This window comes from Stenella coeruleoalba (genome assembly GCF_951394435.1).
Source record: "Stenella coeruleoalba genome assembly, chromosome: 12".
Lineage (NCBI taxonomy): Eukaryota > Metazoa > Chordata > Mammalia > Artiodactyla > Delphinidae > Stenella > Stenella coeruleoalba.
The window spans coordinates 58,268,374-58,289,218 of record NC_137158.1 but is presented as its reverse complement, the minus strand read 5'-3'; positions in this window follow the sequence as shown (position 1 = coordinate 58,289,218).

Sequence of the window (20,845 nt, the reverse complement as noted above, 5' to 3'; positions counted from 1 at the left end):
GTTTTCAGTGAAAAAGATAGTGACCACCATTCTTTTAATTAGTGGCACAGAAGCCCTCCCAAACAAAGCAGGCAAATAAAATAAATAAATAAATGAAAAAGAAAAAAACCCTTAGACACGCTTAAATTATTGATGGTAGGCCTCACCATGTTCTAGGGGTCTCTGTAATTTATTCAGCTAATGTCTAGGAAACCCGTGGATTGTGTCAAGCACAAGCTAAGCCCTGGAAATGTAAAGATGATGGAGAGAACACACAGGTGCTACTTTCAAGCGAATCACAGTCTAGTAATTTTGCACATTTCTTCTAGAAATGTGATCCAGTAAGAAACCTAAAGGGAAACACCTGTATGCATATATACACATAGCTCTGTTTATTCACTACAGAAACATATCTGTTGGCTGCTGATTTAGTCAAAAGTAACATAGTGAGAAAAATTGCATACGTAATTTATAATTTTTCTCCAGAAAGCTTCTATCCTGAATTCGTATCTGAGAGTGACAAACTCTACAGATAGTGATGGAGTAGTGTTAACGTAGCAATCATCTAAAACAACAGTTAGCCAGAGTGACACAAGTCTTGTTATCCAAACTCATCCTTAAATTTTCAAAGCTTTTTAAAAAATCATCTCAATTTTAAGATGATCAAGACATGGAGAAGGAACTATTTATGCAAAAACATACAGAGGAAAGATTCAAAGATTGGGATTGACATATATACACTACTGATACTATGTATAAAATAGATAACTAATGAGAACCTACTGTACAGCACAGGGAATTCTACTCAATGCTCTGTGGTGACCTAAATGAGAAGAAAATCCAAAAAAATGCGATATATGTATACGTGTAGCTGATTCACTTTGCTGTACAGTGTAAACTAACACAATATTGTAAAGCAACTATACTCCAATTTAAAAAAAAACAGAAAAAAATCACCTCAATTTTAAGATGATTAAGACATGGAGAGGAACTATTTATGTAAAAACATACAGAGGAAAGATTCAAAGTTAAAAAAAGTCACATCTAGTGCCCAGATCTTGGTTTCTAATAACATTCTCCAATTTAAAGAACCAGAGCTCCTGGGAGAGATGGCTGATTCTAACACTGGGGCAGGAAATATACAGGATGAACTTGGAGCATGTTGTAGTGCCAGAAAGTAAGGAAGTGTTCCAGAAAAAAAAAAAAAAAAAAGGTTTTTTTTGTGTCAAAGAGACACAGAAGCCAAACTGAAGGCACTCGCCAATGGCCAAAACTGGAAAAATGCGAGCATCAGAATAAATAACAAAGTATTGGATTATAACCCAAATATAAAATAAATACCCGTGAGTCCCTATGAAATAAATAAATGTCTGATAAATAAACAAATGGAAGAGAAGAGACAAACATCTCATATAGAAGAATTCCAAATAATTTGTGTGCATAATTACCACTTAAACAGGCTAAGTATTAACTCCCTACCCTGTAAGTATGGGCTCTGCATGGTGACTTCCTTCCAAAGAATACTGCACGGAAAGAGAGGGAAAGTATAACTTTACGGTGAAGAAATCTGTTAAACACCACTCTGGCCAGGTGATCAAGGTCAACATCAACAGTGATAAGTTATGTGGATAGTATGTACCCTTGATGGGATATTATGAGGATGACACTTTCCCTTCGTGGTCTTCCTCTCAAAAAACCATAACCTCATTTTAATCATGAGAAAAACATCAGACAAACTCAAACTGAGGAACATTTAACAAGATACCTAACCAGTATTCTTTAAAACCATCGAAGTCTTCAAAAACAAGGGAAATCTGAGAAATTGTCACAGACAAGAGGAGCGTAAAAAGACGTGATGCCTCAATGTAACATGTAATCCTGGATGGGATCCTGGAACAGAAAAAAGGACATTAGGTGAAAACTAAGGAAACTTGCATAACGTATGGACTTTAGTTAGTAATAATGTATCAGTGTTTGCTTTTACATTCTGACAAACGTGCCAGAGTAAAGCAAGATATTAATGGAGGAAGCTGAGTACAGGGTACATGGGAATACTCTGTCCTACCTTTGCAACTTGCCTGTGAATCTGAAGCTATTCTAAAATTTAAAATTTACTTTAAAATAAACAAAAATCAAATACCTAAAGTCAGTAAAGACTTAACACAATTATTTTCAATCAACAGTAATAGACCCATAAGTGCTAGAACAAGTAATAAAAATTGACATTATCCTTTATTCTATTTACCATCTCATTACTGGATTGTGTAATGTGCTTCAGTTTAGCATATGTCCCAAATATTTTGAAAACTAAATGATAATACAGAATTCTAATACAGTGACTTGTATCTTAGTACCTAAGTCTTCCCTGCATTTTTCTGGTCCCCACCCCACCTCCACGATTTCAGGGACTTTAGACATTTTGAAAAAGTTTTCTAGCCATATAGATGCTAAAGCTACTGAATATTTTAAATACACTTTCATAGCATGAATAATTTTCTCTGATTACTGTATTTTTTCCGTTTTCTCATGTGATTGACTACTATGGTATGGTATAGAAAGAATGTTAGAGGTCAAAACCACTCTGACTATAAAGAATGTGGTCACATTTTATGCAGACTTGAAATAGTGCAGAATAAGCACGTTTATGAGTTCCAAATTCATGTGCATAATTTGAAATGATGTTAATTCCTCAGATTAGAAGTCGATGAAGAATCATAATTCGAAAGCTGATGGATCAAATGCATTTTAAACTGTGTTTACATTACTCCCACATGGTGGCGCCACATCAGCGGTGTAAAGCATTGGCAAACCCTGAATTAGTCTTGAACTGACCGACTTTTGAGTTATATGACTTCATCAGGAACACAGCCTATAATCTAATTCTAGCCTTCATTTTACAGATGAGATAACTAGAGTCCAGAAAGGCAAATTACCTCCCCAAGTTCGCACAGCCGTATACTACTGAGCCGGGAATAGGATAGAATGTACTTTCCATTACTTGGTCCTGTACCATGTATATATATATTCACCTGCAGATTAATTTCTACAACAAAATTTTGTGGGGGAAATGTACTTCTTAATGTCACTATAAAGTACATGCATGTAAATAAATGTCCAAAATATATTCACTAAAATCATGACTAAGTACCATTATACTTCTTTAGGTTCCTGAAAGTTTCTATACTGTGGCTTTTGCTTAGCAAACTTTTGCTAATGCAAGGCAATTTAGGAGCCACTAAAAGAATGAAATAGAACTATACAAACTGACTTGGAGAGATTTTCACAAAGTATTGTCAAGTGAAAATATAAAAAATTTAAAAAATATATTAGCTTAATCCTACTTTTATAAACCAAATAATAATAAAAATTAAAATACCTCATATGGTATGTATATAAATATACATGTCTGAAAATTATGTCAGTATAGAATTATTTGAATACAGTGAAAAATGTGGATGCTATATAAAGTCTTTAATATGAATTACCTTTGCAGGGAAAAGAAAGAGACTCACATGAGGGGAAAGTAGAAGAGAATGAAGAGAACGTCCAACAAAAACAAAAAAAATTTAGCACAAAATTCTTATATATGGTCACATTTATTCATTTATATAAAATTATAATTATGTGAATATATATATAAATATATACACTTAAATACTTTGTTTTAGAATAAACAAAAGTTACTTTAAATAAGGAAAAAGAAAAATGAAAACCTGGAAAAACTTTTGTGATAAAAATGACAGCTAAGATAGCTAATATCCTAAAAAATAAAATAAAAAACCTCCTACAGAGCAATGAAAAATACAACGAAAACAATAGCCTAATAGAAAAGTTGATAACCTAATACCTAAGACCACAAGAAAGCCATTTACATAAAAGAAAAATACAAATGCTTTTACATACAAATGCTTATTCCCATTTGTAATCAGGGAAATGCAAATGAAAACCACAATGAAATTTTGTTTCAAATTCATCATATTGGCAAAAAATTTATATATCCTAATGCCACATTTTGGCAAGAATGAAAAACAACAGGAACTCTTCTATACTGCTGATGGGAGTATAAACTGGGGCAATCACTTCCAAAGCAATTTGGCAACGTGTAAAGTTGCAGATGCCAAACACTATGGCAGATCCACTCCCAGGTCTGTATATGCCATTACATGCGGATGAAGAGACATTTACAAGAATGGTTATAGCAGGATTGTCTAAAAGAGCAACAATTGGAGAAAAACGTAAATGAACATCAATAGTAAAATAAATTGTGATGTATTTATTCAGTGGAGTACTAAGCACGAAGATAAATGAACGGATTTGAGCTACATAGATGTCATGAATGCATTCTCACAAAATAATGTTGAGGATAAAAAACACACTGCAGAGGAATACATGCAGATAATACTGTATGACATTTAAAAACATGCAAACAAATTATATACACATACATGTAGTTTGGGAGCACATAAATGAGTTGTAAGACATTAAAAACACTAAATTCAGGGCAGCAAATGCTGCTGAAAAGAAGAAATAGGGAAATTCATCTAGAGAAAGGCACACAGTTGTCTTCATCTGATTGATGATGTATTTTTTAAAGCCAAATGGGATGTGCTTATGTTATTTTTTATTATCATTATATTTATATTTCTTATGTTTATAAGTATTTTACTAATCATATTCATATTACTTATTAACATTACTTTACAGTATTTTTAATACTCAACTCCCTCATAAGAGGCGTACTTATTAAGATGACACTGAGAAACTATTTTTCACTTATCACAATAGTAAAAATAAGCATTTTGATAATAAATTGTTCTGGAAAGGGTGCAGGGATACTAGTACTTTCAGGAACTGTTGGGAGAATACATTTGTAAAACTTCTATCTGTGAAACAATTTGACAATATTTAGCAAAATTAAGGGCATATACCGTACCATTTGACCTAACTCATTCACTGTTAGGAATGTACTCTTTAGAGACACTCAGGAAAGTACACAAGGACATGTATACAGAGCTATCCATTGCCTCATTGTGATAGCAAATGGCTAGAGACAACCCGAAGAACCTTCAGAACAGGCTGGTTAGAAAAAAATGATTCATCTAAACAAAGGATATTATGCAGGAGATGAAAAAGAACGAGGAACCACTGTATAAACTGATGTGGAATAGTGAATGGGGTGGGGGGAAGAGAAGTAAAGAACACCTCTCTGGTAATCTACCTTTTGGTAACACTGGTGGTCTCTACTACTTGAAAGTGGGGCTTGGGGACAGACAGGAGAGACTGATTTTTCAATATTTCCATTCGTGTTTTGAATCTTGCATCTCATGTGTGTATTACCATCAAACTTCAAAAGGTTCAGAAGCACAACATTTTTTAAAAAAGATTAAAAATGAAACTAAAAACAAGAGACACCACCCATCCACTTCATTTCAAAGACAGCAATGGCACTTAAATTTTAATACTATAATGAAGGGGCATCAAATGTCTTATATCCAAGGCCTAAGGTTTCAATTAATTTAGAGTAAATGAGTAACAAAAGGAGGAAAGCTTCCTTAAAAAGTGGCATTGGTTGGCAAGCGCCAGGCCCAAGGGAGGAATCTCTTACCAAAACAGCAGACTTTCAACTCCTTCTCAGAAGGGAGTAGGGATCATAACTTTAATAATTCAAGCATAAACTTTAGTAATTTGAGTGAGGTCCTGCTATCAGAGTTTTAGAACCAATTAATTAAGCTAAATACCTGCTGTTCTGAAAAGACTTAACATCAACTTACAAATAAGCACAAAATACACCATGATTCAATGAATGAAAAATAAGTAAGAAAATGAGGCATATACACATGTATTTTAAAAAACTTTTAAAATATTTATTTCTATACCATTTTAGAGGTTACTTTCCACTTATTAAAAAATATTGGCTATCTTCGCTGTGTTGTACAACACATCCCTGAGCCTATCTTACACCCAACACTTTGTACCTCTCACTCCCCTACCCCTATATTGCCCCCCCCCACTGGTAACCACTAGTGTGTTCTCTGTATCTGTGAGTCTGCTTCTTTTATGCTATATTCACTAGCTTGTTATATTTTTTAGAGTCCACATATAAGTGATATCATACAGTATTTGCCTTTCTCTGTCCGACTTATTTCACTTAGCATAATGCCCTCAAATCCATCCATGTTGCTGCAAATGGCAAAATTTCATTTTTTATGCCTGAGTAGTATTCCACTGTGTGTGTATATATATATATATCATATATGTATGTGATAGATATATACATACATATATATATGTATATATCACATCTTCTTTATCCATTCATTTTTTGATGGACACTTGGGTTGCTTCCATGTCTTGGCTATTGTAAATAATGCTGCTATGAACACTGGGGTGTATGTATCTTTTCGAATTAGTGTTTTTGGTATTTTCAGATATATACCCAGGAGTGGAATTGCCAGGTCATATGGTAGTTCTATTTTTATTATTCCTTTATTTCTTCTTATAGTTCTTATTAATTTTTAAAGGTGATTCTTCCCAAGAATATTTTTCACTTTAAAAGAATCACAGCTTGAAAATAAAAAGCTTTAGAAATAAATGCATTAAGAAACAGAAAGAATAATAGAAATACTAAGTAAATCTAAAAGTTGATTATTTGGAAACAAGAAAAGAAAACAATAAAATAAAGAAGACATTAGCTAATGCAACTAAGATAAGGGGAGAAATACACCATTAGGAAAGAAAATGGGAAAGTAATTCAAATAATTGTAAGGAGTTATTTTGCTCAGCTGTATGAAAAATAATTTGAGAACCTCTGAGAGACAGATTAATCTATAGGAAAATATAAATTATTAAAACTAACCACAGAAGAGGTAGAAAATGTAAATAAAAACAGAAAATGTAAAAAGAGCCCTCTTCTTCTCACTCTCCTCCCCCAAATCGTGCAAGGCCCAGGTATTTCATCAGGGTATTTTCTGAAACTTTAAAGAACAGAGAACTCCAATCTAATTAAACTGTTCCAGAACACAGACAAATTGGGAAAACTTCAAAATTCTTTACAAGAAACTAGGATAATATCATAAACCTGACAGAGATACTAATGGGAAACAACAGATCTATTTCACTTATCAGAACTGGTTTTTTTTTAATTCTAAAAAATTAGTAAGTAAAATTGATCATTTTAAAAAATAGTAATAGATCTTGACTAAATATGGATCACATCAGAAACATAAGAATGTTTCAGTATGAGCAAATCTAATAATATATTTCACTATATTGATAAATCAAATGAGAAAAATAATATACTCATCTTCACAGATGCTGAAAAAATATTTGATAAAATGTTAACATTTGTGATAAAAGTTCTTAATAAAATAAGACTAGATACATTAATTATTTTTTACTTGATAATAAGATAATTCAGCAAAGTCCCTGGGACATATCCTTTCTATAGACAAAGAGTAACCAGTTTGAAAATGTAATAGATAAAACGCAATAGCAACAAAAACATAGACTACTTGAGAACAGACTTAATAAGAAATGTGTAAAACTCTGTAAGGGCAAGCTTAAAATGCTACTAAAGGACCAAAAAGGCAGAAAGATGCACAGAGTGTACTCTAGTCTTAAAGAGAAAGACACATTATAAATATCACTATTGTGTCTAAAGTAATCTATCATTTTTTCATGATCTCAATTATATACCAATAAATCTTTTTAACTAAACAAGCTAGTAAACATCATATGTGAAGATAAGTATATGAAAATAACTAGGAAAATTCTGTGAAAAAAAATTTAGCCTTGGGGCAAGATTACCTACCAATTATAGTAATTAAAACAGTGTTGTACTGCCACATGTACACACAAAGAGACCAATGAATCCCCAAATAAAATTCAGTAAGTGATAGGAGGTGAGATTTCACATCACTGTGGAAAATTAGAATGTTCAATAAATAATTCTGGGATAACTGATATTTGAAAAAAGTAGTTGAATTTTCACCCCACCCCTTACATCAAAATAAATTTCAAAATGGGTCAAATATTCATAAATTAAAATAAAACTGTGACATTATTATAAGAAAAGGGGAGGCCCTTTATGTAAACTCAGAGAAGAGAAAAACCTGCACGTCAAAATTTCTTTAGCCAAAATTCAAAGATATATACAAACTAGGAGAAAATACTTGTGTCATGTTATAGACAAAACGTTAACAGCTTCACATTTAAAAAGTTGCTACAAACGAATCATTTCAAAAGACCTTTAAACACACTAGAAAACAGAAACAGTCCAGTAATGAAAAAGAAAATACTTACAACTATTAAAATGTGAAAAGAAGTTCAATACCACCAAAAGAAACTTGCTAGTTGAAATGAAAGTGAGCTGTTTCTCATATTTCACCCTTATTCTGCGCAAGATCAACAGATTTGATAATACACAGTTTTGGCAAGGGTGTGGAGAAACCCATACACTGTTGTACAGACTCTCTGGAGGCTCTAGCATCCATTAAAATAAAAAATGTGCATGCTCCTTGGTACATCATTTTCATTTCCAATAATTATTTTTACGGGTATATTTGCACATGGGGACAATGAAATATGTACAAAGATAGTCACTGCAGCATTGTTTTTACCAGCAAAAGTCTGGAAACAGCCAAAATGTCTAACACAGGTGGACTGTTCAATAAATTGTGATACCAGAGTTCAATGAATATTTTAACTGAATGAGGTAACTCTATGTTCGTTATGAAATGGTCCACAAAACACATTGTGACAATTTGTCTTGAAAAAAGTTTAATTCATATATGTAAATAAATTTGCGTAGGAGATCATATGTTCCTAGACTACCTCTGGAAGTCTTCAAAAGAAACTGGTATCAGTCATAGCCCTTGGGGGAATTTTGAGAGGCCGGGGGTTTGTGTCAGATGGAGAATTGTCTTTTATATATTATTTGGTATCTTTTGAATTTTGTACTATGTGTATGAATTGCACATTCAAAAATTAATGAACAGTAGATTTTTCAAGGTATTCAAGAGCAGATAGGATTAGTATTGATAAGTAGAAGATTTTTTTCTGATCTCCTTATATCAAAGCACACGTGGTTTACTGTCTACTTTATTTGGATCCTGAGGAGTTAGTATCAGGAATAAGACTAGAATTATAGTACAAATAAGCATTGGGGAAAAATGTCAACTAGGAAAGGGCTTTGGAAATTCTGGAGATCCGTACATTGTTAGCTGTCATTATCGCCATTATCCTTCTTTAATAAAATACTTGATGGCTTTTATTATGTAACTTTAAAAAAGGAAACCCGTTCCCAAGTTTTCTGAACTCTTGAGTTATCTGATTCCAGGCAATTGTGGTTTTAAGTGCTAACTGAATTTTCTTCTCAGACCACATTAAGAAATCAGCAAAACCAGTCACCAGTAGATTCAGAAGGCTAGGAAGATAGTGGGGCATCTAAAAATCATGCCAGATGAGAAATGACTGAAGAAAATTACTTTTTTTTCTGTATAGCTTTAGAGGAAAGAGCTAGGATCAGTGAGTGTGGTTATAGGAAGCAGACTCTGACTTACTGTAAGATAGACATTTCCAGTGATGAGAACAATTTGAAAATTTACTGGACTCTTTTATCATTACTTGAGTTCGTTCCCTCTCTAGACATGCTCAGACAACAGTATAGCAAGAAATTCCATGCACTTTATCAGTATCACCAGTCCACAATACAATTGTGTCTTTGAGCAAGACTTTAAAAAGAAAGTCCACTCCCTGCCCAATGTTTCTTACTCTATTACCTCATCTTCCAGGTCAAGGTATCCAGAATTATGACAGTTCAGCAATGAAGCAAATGTTTATCTCTTGTAAATTTAATTTACTCCTTTGACCTAAAAGATGCCTGGATAATGCTGTTACTGACACCCTAGAAGTTCAAAGATGTGGTCAGCACTATTTGTTATTTTTATGCTATGACCAAACTTCCTGAGGTTAATGGGCTTAGAAGACAGGGCATCATTTACCTAAACTTATTTAGCAAAAAAAAAAAAAAAAAAAAAAAAGGAGTGGAGGGTTAAAATTTATTCCCATTTGAAATTGTTTAATAGATAATCTTTTCATTCACTGTTTAGCTACACTCACAAAGGAAGAATGTCCCGAAGGTCCACATTTATAATTTAGTCTTGCCTCAGGAATGATCTCTATCCACTTACAAGAAAATCCAGACAGAGTATCTTCACATTACTCTCTAAAGATCAATAACCTGACTCACCATATCTCATAAAACTGGCTCTCCTATGTACTTTACTTATTTTGGCTATGACATCACTTTTCTTCCAGATGTCTAGGCTTTAAATCTAAACTTCCATATAGCCAGTTGTCAAGCTAACGATGAACCACAATTGATAAGATATATTTTGAGGCATCTGACGCTTTCCCCCCAATCCATCACAGCTACCATGATTCCTATCCTGTACCTGTTAACTGATTCCCAGTCCACCCAGGCACTGACCTCAGTTGTTTAGAGAGATGTGGTCCATCCTCATCAAGGACAGCCCAGGCACAGATTAGCCAGAGATGTGGGGAGTAAAAAACATCTGGGCCAATCAGCCATCACTTGCAGGAATTTTAGAACTAGAAAACCAACAGACTATTGCCAATTAGCTAGGGAAGCGGCAGCTGAGGGCTCACATGGAAGAGTCAGGGCTGCAGAATTCTGAGGCGTACGTGCAAGTTAAAGTTATGAGCTGGAAAACTCTGGGCAAGTACAGGAAGATGATCAAAAAGGCTGGAGAAGGAAGCAGACCTGCAGAGAGATGCAGAGGCAAGCAATGAGGTATCTCTTCAGACCCATGAAGAGCAGCCTTGGGACAAAGGTGGGTTTCCAACTCTAACTTCTAGAAGACCCATCTGAATTAATTATAGCTCTCTTCTTGAATTCTCAGCAATTGTTTGTATGCCTTCAGATACTCCTGCCCACCTTTGTTTCGGCTAGCTTAAATGGCTCTCTCCTCCTAGCAACCCAAAGAGTCCTAATTAAAACAATTTCTTTCACAGCTATCCCAACATTTCCTTTCTATGGCCATCACTCTAGTTTAAGCCATCATGATCTTTCATTTCACCAAAACTATTGTAATAACCTCAACACTATTCTCCTAAAGACTAACAAAACTTTTTGCATCCATTTCCCTGTATCCTACCTCCAGGTTGATCTTCAAAAAGCCCAATTCTAATCACATCACTCCCTTGATCAGAAACCTTCCATGGCTCTGTAGCATCTAGCAAATGAAGCAGAAAATACTATCATTAGTAGTTTTGTCTTCTACTACTTGTTAATACTCGTTCCTGCTCTCATTTGATTATCTGTTTTTGGTGTCTGGACAACAAAAGTACACTATTGTGGGTCTGGTCCACTTTATAGGATATACATATGTTCACTGTGCTCCATGGCCTACAGAAGTCTCTCATATTATTCTCTGCTTTTCAAGAGTACAGTGATATATTTCATGATTTCAAATGGCATAAGGATATTTATATATCTTCTAAGTCACTGCTCTTAAAAAGAAGTGCCCAAAATCTTTAAGTAACATTTGATTAGAAAATAATATAAGCTTTTCTAGATTAGCTATTGGCAAGTCATCTGTCAGTAAAACCCACCCTAAATTTTGCCTTTTCTTTGAGATTTTCCAGATTCATGAAGTTAGCTCGGATTTCTCTATCTACTAAATTCCAGTGTCTCTTTATCTCCTATGATACTTATTCCTCCTTACCTTATGCTTATTTTCACACTCATCCTAGCTTTCTTCTTAGGTTGTAACCTCTTTGAAGGCAGGCCTTTTGTTTAATTCACATTAATGGCCCCCAAAGTACCTAACATAGTTCTCTGTCCATAATAGTAATTCAATAAATAATTTGTGTTTAATTTTTTTAAATCTACATTGATCAAATAAATATGTCTGAGGAGTACACTGTCAATAACAAAGTTGATGCATCTACATCTATAGGGATTAAAATCTACTACTTAACAGAATGAACACACCAACTAATGTCAATTAGAGCACAGTGCTTTCTAAGTATGGCCAAGCCTTTAAATGGTATGGAGAAAAATTATTTGGCTCATAAAATCATTTTAATAATATTCTTCAAAGCATTGTAGAGTACTTGAGGGCAGGACAGAGATTCCTTCTGCCATCAGATGTCTTTCTGCTTGACTGAACTGCACCTGTGGTCCTTGAAGAATACCTTACATATTGGGGATTCTTCTAAAATGAGAATAAACGAATTACTATAAAAAAAATATAGAGCACTGGAGCCTGAAGGCTCTTTGGTGGGGCTAATGGCAGACTCTGGGAGGGTTCACACCAAGGAGTACTTCCCAGAACTTCTGTTGCCAATGTCCCTGTCCCCACAGTGAGCCACAGCTGTCCCCCACCTCTGCAGGAGAACTTCCAACACTAGCAGCCATGTGACTGACAGGAGTTTGGTGCTCTGGCCTGGTGTCAGGCCTGAGCTTCCAAGTTAGGAGTGCCGAGTTCAGGACATTGGACCCCCAGAGACCTCCTGGCCCCGTGTAATATCAATTGGTGAGAGCTCTCCCAGAGATCTCTGTCTCAACACAAAGATGCAGCTCCACCCAAAGGCCAGCAAGCACCAGGGCTGGACGCCCCATGCCAAACAACTAGCAAGACAGGAACACAACCTAACCCATTAGCAGAGAGGCTGCCTAAAATCACAATAAGGTCACAGACACCCCAAAACACACCACTGGACGTGGCCCTGCCCACCAGAAAGATAAGATCCAGCCCCACCCATCAGAACACAAGCTCCAGTCCCTTCCACTAGGAAGCCTACACAAGCCACTGAACCAACTTCACCCACTGGGGGCAGACACCATAAACAATGGGAACTACGAACCTGCAACCTGTGACCAGGAGACCCCAAACACAGTAGGTTTTAAAAAATGAGAAGACAGAGAAATATGCAGCAGAAGAAGGAGCAAGGTAAAAACCCATCAGACCCAACAAATGAAGAGGAAATACGCAATTTACCAGAAAAAGAATTCAGAGTAATGACAGTAAAGATGATCCAGAATCTTGGAAATAGAATGGAGAAAATACAAGAAACGTTTAACAAGGACCTAGAAGAACTAAAGAGCAAACAAACAATGACTAACAACACAATAAATGAAATTAAAAATTCTCTAGAAGGAATCAATGGCAGAAAAACTGAAGCAGAAGAATGGATAAGTGACATGGAGGATAAAATAGTGGAGATAACTACCACAGAGCAGAATAAAGAAAAAAGAATGGAAAGAATTGAGGACAGTCTCAGAGACCTCTGGGACAACATAAAACGCACCAACATTCTAATTATAGGGGTCCCAGAAGAAGAGAAAAACAAAGGGTCTGAGAAAATATTTGAAGAGATTATAGTTGAAAACTTCCCTAACATGGGAAAGGAAATAGAAAATCAAATCCAGGAAGTGCAGAGAGTCCCATACAGGATAAGTGCAAGGAGAAACACGCCAAGACACATATTAATCAAACTATCAAAAATTAAATACAAAGAAAAAATATTAAAAGCAGTAAGGGAATAACATACAAGGGAATCCCCATAAGGTTAACAGCTGATCTTTCAGCAGAAACTTTGCAAGCCAGAAGAGTATGGCAGGACATATTTAAAGTGATGAAAGGGAAAAACCTACAACCAAGATTGATTACTCTACCCAGCAAGCATCTCATTCAGATTTGACAGAGGAATTAAAACCTTTACAGACACAAAAATTAAGAGAATTCAACAGCACCACACGAGCTGTACAACAAATGCTAAAGGAAATTCCCTAGGCAGGAAACACAAGAGAAGGAAAAGACCTACAAAAACAAACCCAAACCAATTAAGAAAATGGTAATAGGAACATACATATCAATAATTACCTTAAACGTAAATGGATTAAATGCTCCAACCAAAAGACATAGACTGGCTGAATGGATACAAAAAAAAGACCAGTAATTATGCTGTCTACAACAACCCACTTCAGACCCAGGGACACATAGAGACTGAAAGTGAGGGGATGGAAAAAGATATTCCATGCAAATGGAAATCAAAAGAAAGCTGGAGTAGCAATTCTCATATCAGACAAAATAGACTTAAAATAAAGACTATTACAAGAGACAAAGAAAAACACAACATAATGATCAAAGGATCAATCCAAGAAAAAGATATAACAATTGTAAATCTTTATGCACCTAACATAGGAGCACTTCAATATGTAAGGCAAATGCTAACAGCCATAAAAGGTGAATTCAACAGTAACACAGTCATAGTAGGGGACTTTTACAGCCCACTTTCAGTAGTGGACAGATCATCCAAAATGAACATCAATCAGGAAACCCAAGCTTTAAATAACACATTAGACAAGATGGACTTAATTGATATTTATAGGACATTCCATCCAAAAACAACAGAATATACTTTCTTCTCAAGTGCTCATGGAACATTCTCTAGGATAGATCATATCTTGGGTCATATATCAAGCCTTGGTAATTTTAAGAAAACTGAAATTGAATCAAGTATCATTTCTCACTGCAATACTATGAAACTAGATATCAACTGCAGGAAAAAATCTGTAAAAACTAAAAACACATGGAGGCTAAACATTATGCTACTAAATAACCAAGAGATCACTGAAGATATCGAAGAGGAAATCAAAAACTACCTAGAAACAAATGACAATGAAAACACAACGACCCAAAACCTATCGGATGCAGCAAAAGCAGTTCTAAGAGGCAAATTTATAGTAATACAATCCTACCTCAAGAAACAAGAAACATCTCAAATAAACAATCTAACAGGGCTTCCCTGGGGGCACAGTGGTTGAGAATCTGCCTGGCAATGCAGGGGACACGGGTTCGAGCACTGGTCTGGGAAGATCCCACATGCCATGGAGCAACTAGGCCCATGAGCCACAATTACTGAGCCTGCGCCTCTGGCACCTGTGCTCCGCAACAAGAGAGGTGGGGGCTGGTGAGAGGCCTGTGCACCGCAATGAAGAGTGGCCCCCACGTGCCGCAACTAGAGAAAGCCCTCACACAGAAACGAAGACCCAACACATCCATAAATAAATAAATAAATAAATAAATAAAATTAAAACAAAACAATCTAACCTTACACCTAAAGCAATTAGAGAAAGAAGAACAAAAAAACGCCAAAGTTAGCAGAAGGAAAGAAATCATAAAGATCAGATCAGAAATAAATGAAAAAGAAATGAAGGAAACAATTGCAAAGATCAATAAAACTAAAAGCTGGTTCTTTGACAAGATAAACAAAATTGATAAACCACTAGCCAGACTCATCAGGAAATAAGGGAGAAGACTTAAATTAACAAAATTAGAAATGAAAAGGAGAATTAAAAAGTGACACTGAAAAAATACAAAGGATCATGAGAGATTACTAAAAGCAACTACATGCCAATACAATGGACAACCTGGAAGAAATGGACAAATTCTTAGAAAAGTACAACCTTCCAAGACTGAACCAGGAAGAAATAGAAAATACTAACAGACCAATCACAAGCAGTGAAATTGAAACTGTGATTAAAAGTCTTCCACCAAACAAAAGCCCAGGACCAGATGGCTTCACAGAAGAATTCTATCCAACATTTAGAGAAAAGCTAACACCTATCCTTCTCAAACTCTTCCAAAATATAGCAGAGGGAGGAACACTCTCACACTCATTCTACGAGGCCACCATCACCCTGATACCAAAACTAAAGATGTCACAAAGAAAGAAAACTACAGGCCAATATCACTGATTAACATGCAGGCAAAAATCCTCAACAAAATACTAGCAAACAGAATCCAACAGCACATTAAAAGGATCATACACCATGATCAAGTGGGGTTTATCCCAGGAATGCAAGGATTCTTCAATATATGCAAATCAATCAATGTGATACACCATATTAACAAACTGAAGGATAAAAACCATATGATCATCTCAAGAGATGCAGAAAAAGCTTTTGACAAAATTCAACACCCATTTATGATAAAAGCCTTCCAGAAAGTAGGCATAGAGGGAACCTACCTCAACATAATAAAGGCCATATATGACGAACCCACAGCCAACATCATTCTCAGTGGTGAAAATCTGAAAGCACTTCCCCTAGATCAGGAACAAAACAAGGTTTCCCACTCTCATCACTATTATTCAACATACTTTTGGAAGTTTTAGCCACAGAAATCAGAGAAGAGAAAGAAATAAAAGGAATCCAAATCAGAAAAGAGGTAAAACTTTCACTGTTTGCAGATGACATGACACTATACATACAGAGTCCTAAAGACTCTACCAGAAAACTACTAGAGCTAATCAATGAATTTGGTGAAGTAGCAGGATACAAAATTAATGCACAGAAATCTCTTGCATTCCTATACACTAATGATGAAAAATCTGAAAGTGAAATTAAGGAAACACTCCCATTTACCATTGCAACAAAAAGAATAAAATACCTAAGAATAAACCTACCTAGGAAGACAAAAGACCTGTATGCAGAAAACTATAAGACACTGATGAAAGAAATTGGATGATGCAAACAAATGGAGAGATACACCATGTTCTTGGATTGGAAGAATCAACATTGTGAAAATGACTATACTACCCAAAGCAATCTACAGATGCAATGCAATCCCTATCAAACTACCAATGGCAATTTTACAGAACTAGAACAAAAAATTTCACAATTTGTATGGAAACACAAGAGATCCTGAATAGCCAAAGCAATATTGAGAAAGAAAAACGGATCTGGAGGAATCAGGCTCCCGGACTTCAGCCTACACTCTAATGCTACAGTAATCAAGACAGCATAGTACTGGCACAAAAACAGAAATATAGATCAATGGAACAGGATAGAAAACCCAGAGATAAACCCACACACATATGGTCACTTATTTTTGATAAAGGAGGCAAGAATATACAATGGAGAAAAGACAGCGTCTTCAATAAGTGGTGCTGGGAAAACTGGACAGCTACATGTAAAAGAATGAAATTAGAGCACTCCCTAACACCATACACAAAAATAAAGTCAAAATGGATTAAAAACGTAAATGTAAAGCCAGACACTCTAAAACTCTTAGAGGAAAACATAGGCAGAACACTCTATGACACAAATCACAGCAAGATCCTTTTTGACCCACCTCCTAGAGAAATGGAAATAAAAACAAAAATAAACAAATGGGGCCTAATGAAACTTAAAACATTTTGCACAGCAAAAGAAACCATAAAAAAGACAGAAAGACAACCCTCAGAATGGGAGAAAATATTTGCAAGCCAAGCAACTGACAAAGGATTAATTTCCAAAATTTACAAGCAGCTCATGCAGCTCAATATCAAAAAAACAAACAACCCAATCCAAAAATGGGCAGAAGACCTAAACAGACATTTCTCCAAAGAAGGTATACAGATTGCCAACAAACACATGAAAGAATGCTCAACATCACTAATCATTAGAGAAATGCAAGTCAAAACTACAATGAGGTATCACCTCACACCAGTCAGAATGGCTATCATCAAAAAATCTACAACAGTAAATGCTGGAGAGGGTGTGGAGAAAAGGGAACCCTCTTGCAGTGTTGGTGGGAATGTAAATTGATATAGTCACTATGGAGAATGGTATGGAGGTTCCTTAAAAAACTTAAAATAGGACTACCATACCACCCAGCAATCCCACTGCTTGGCATACACCCTGAGAAAACCATAATTCAAAAAGAGTCATGTACCACAATGTTCATTGCAGCTCTATTTACAATAGCCAGGACATGGAAGCAACCTAAGTGTCCATCGACATATGAATGGATAAAGAAGATGTGGCACATATATACAATGGAATATTATTCAGCCATAAAAAGAGACAAAATTGAGTTATTTGTAGTGAGGTGGATGGACCTAGAGACTGTCATACAGAGTGAAGTCAGAAAGAGAAAAATAAATACCATATGCTAAAACGTATATATGCAATCTAAAAAAAAAAAAAGTTTTTAATGAACCTAGGGGCAGGACAGGAATAAAGACACAGACGCATAGAATGGCCTTGAAGATGGGGAAAGGGAAGGGTAAGCTGGGACGAAGTGAGAGAGTAGCATTGACACATGTACACTACCAAATGTAAAATAGATAGCTAGTCGGAAGCAGCCGCATAGCACAGGGAGATCAGCTCGGTGCTGTGTGACGACCTAGAGGGGTGGGTTAGGGAGGGTGGGAGGGAGACACAAGAGGGAGGGGATATGGGGATATATACATACACATATAGCTGATTCACTTTGTTATACAGCAGAAACTAACACAACATTGTAAAGCAATTATACTCCAGTAAAGATGTTTAAAAAAGAGAAAGCATTGTAACTGTCAGAAAATGAGTATAGTAGATTTCAAAGAATATGATCTGATCAACAGAGCTAAAGATTAGTTCCGTATCTCCTCTCAAACCTTTGCAGAAAGTGCCCTCGTTCACCAACTCCAGAATATTTCCATTTTGCATGCCAACAGACCCCTTTCTTTTGTGCCTGCCAATTAGAACCGTGACTTCTTGGCCATTGAAATATTTGTAATTTTGAACCATTTAAAAAATATTTATTACCTAGCAACTGTTTACAAAGCATTGGGTTAGATCCTGTGCTGAATACAAAACATTCAAGATATCTGCTGTGTTCTAAAGAAAGGTGGAGCCTAATTGGGGAAACCAAATATAGGTAGCTGAAAAGATTGTATTATAGCATAGCTGTATGATTGTTCTATTACTGCAAAATAAACCACCTGTTATATGAATAAGCCAAAGACGACCCCTGTATATTGGCCCCTATGTTGTTTACTTCTTCACAGCAGGCTGACCATTAGCTCAAAGCCTACTGGCACTAAACTCAAATTTTACACATCAATTAAAAATTATGTAGCCCAAATGAGCATAGTTTTAGCCATTTAGAGCCTGCTGCTTGGCATAAAATCCATGAACTGCACCCAATATCCGCTTGCCATATATAAGACAAGGCAAGGGGCTATAAAAGAGCCCAAGCTATTACTGCCCTTGTGAGCAGCTCACAACATTACTTAAAAGTGTAAGCCTGCTCTCTGATTTCCCTGTCCCCTAGAATTTCCTTTGTCCTCTTTCCCTTCTGAGTGGTGGCTTCATACCAGCTGCCACTGAAAGGTCCCCTGCCCTGAGGGACTTACACCTCAGTTTGTCAAAACACTCCCACCCCAAATAAAGCTTGTGTGTGCTATTGCCACCACATGGTCTTGTTTTTTTCTTGATGAGCCCTGAAATTCTGAAACGCACTACACCACCCCAAAATGCAATGGTTTAAAAGAACAACAACATTTGACTCAGTCTGCAGTTTGGATACAGTGTAGTGGGGTGGCTTCTCTCTGATATACTTGGCTCCAACTGGAGGCTGCCAACCACAGGTCCCCTTGCGAGATGGATTCTTAACTCACATGATTCTGTTCTTCTCTCTCTTTTTCTACACATTGTAGCTCATCCTCTAGTGCTTTGCCACGTGGATTGGGCTACTTTACCTCAGGGCAGTCTCAGGATCGTCAGTCTTATTACATGGTGGCTGGCTTCCCTAAAACAAGCGTTGGAAGAGGCCCAGGAGAAAGCTACAAGGCTTCTTCTGACCCAGCCTCGGGATTCCCAGAATGACACTCAAGCACATTCTGTTTGTCAAACAAGTCATTAAGGACACCTCCAACTCAAGGAGAGGAAAATTAGACTCTACTTTTCAAAGGAAGAAGTAGCAAAGAATTTGCTGCCATCTTGAATCCACCACTGATTATTTATGTATTAATGTACAGTAATACAAACAAGAATTGCTTACATTCCCACCCAGGGTTTGGCAAGCTACAGCCTGTGGGCCAAATCTAGCCCATTTTGCTTGTTTTTATAAATAAAGTTTTATTGGGACACATCCACACTCATTTGTTTACATATTCTCTATGGCTGTTTTTGTGCTACAGCCACATAGTTGAGTAGTCCAAATCAAGACCCTGAAACTTGCACAGTCTGAGATCTAGGCCTTCACAGGATAAATTTGCTAACTCTTATTCTAACATGTAGTTATGTCCTGCTAATGCATGATTTGAATTGCCTTTTTTTTTTTTTTCCAGGCTGCACCATGTGGCATGAAGGATCTTAGTTCCCCAACCAGGGATGGAACCCGTGCCCCCTGCATTGGGAGTGTGGAGTCTTAACCACTGGACCACCAGGTAAGTCCCTGAATTGCTTTTTTAAAGTGTACTTGTTAATTACAGAAACTCCTTAGGAAAGGTCAATGACAAACTTGTAACTTCCACACTGCCAGAGGTGCACACAGAGCTACTGTCTGGAAAAGCAGTGAGTCAGTTTTATCTGTCATCAACAGATAGTGTCAACAGTTGTGCTTGTCCCTTTAGTCTTGACTACTCTCCTTGTGAGTTTACTGTGTGTTTGCTGAATGTTTGTTTAAAATGTTTTCAATCAGCAGTTACCCTATTATGACCAATGAGTGTAAAAAAGCAGTAAGTGTGTTAAAAGTGTAAGTAACAAGCTGTACACCAGAAATTAACACAACATTGTAAATCAACTATATTCCAATAAAATTTTTTTTAAAATGTGTAACAAAAGTGACATTTATGACAAAAAGTAAAAATAATTTTAAAAGGAAAAGTGATACGAAAATGCATTTGCTATCTGTGCATATGGAATAAATCATTAGAAAGATATATTCTCAGGAAATAAGAGTGAATATTGCAACATGTGAAAAGTGCATTGCTTTGTGATTGGCAATAACCAGCAGGCAAAGTGTAAGGATGGCACAATGAAAAAACACAGGTGAGGCTAAAGGAGCAATCTCGGAGCCTTGTA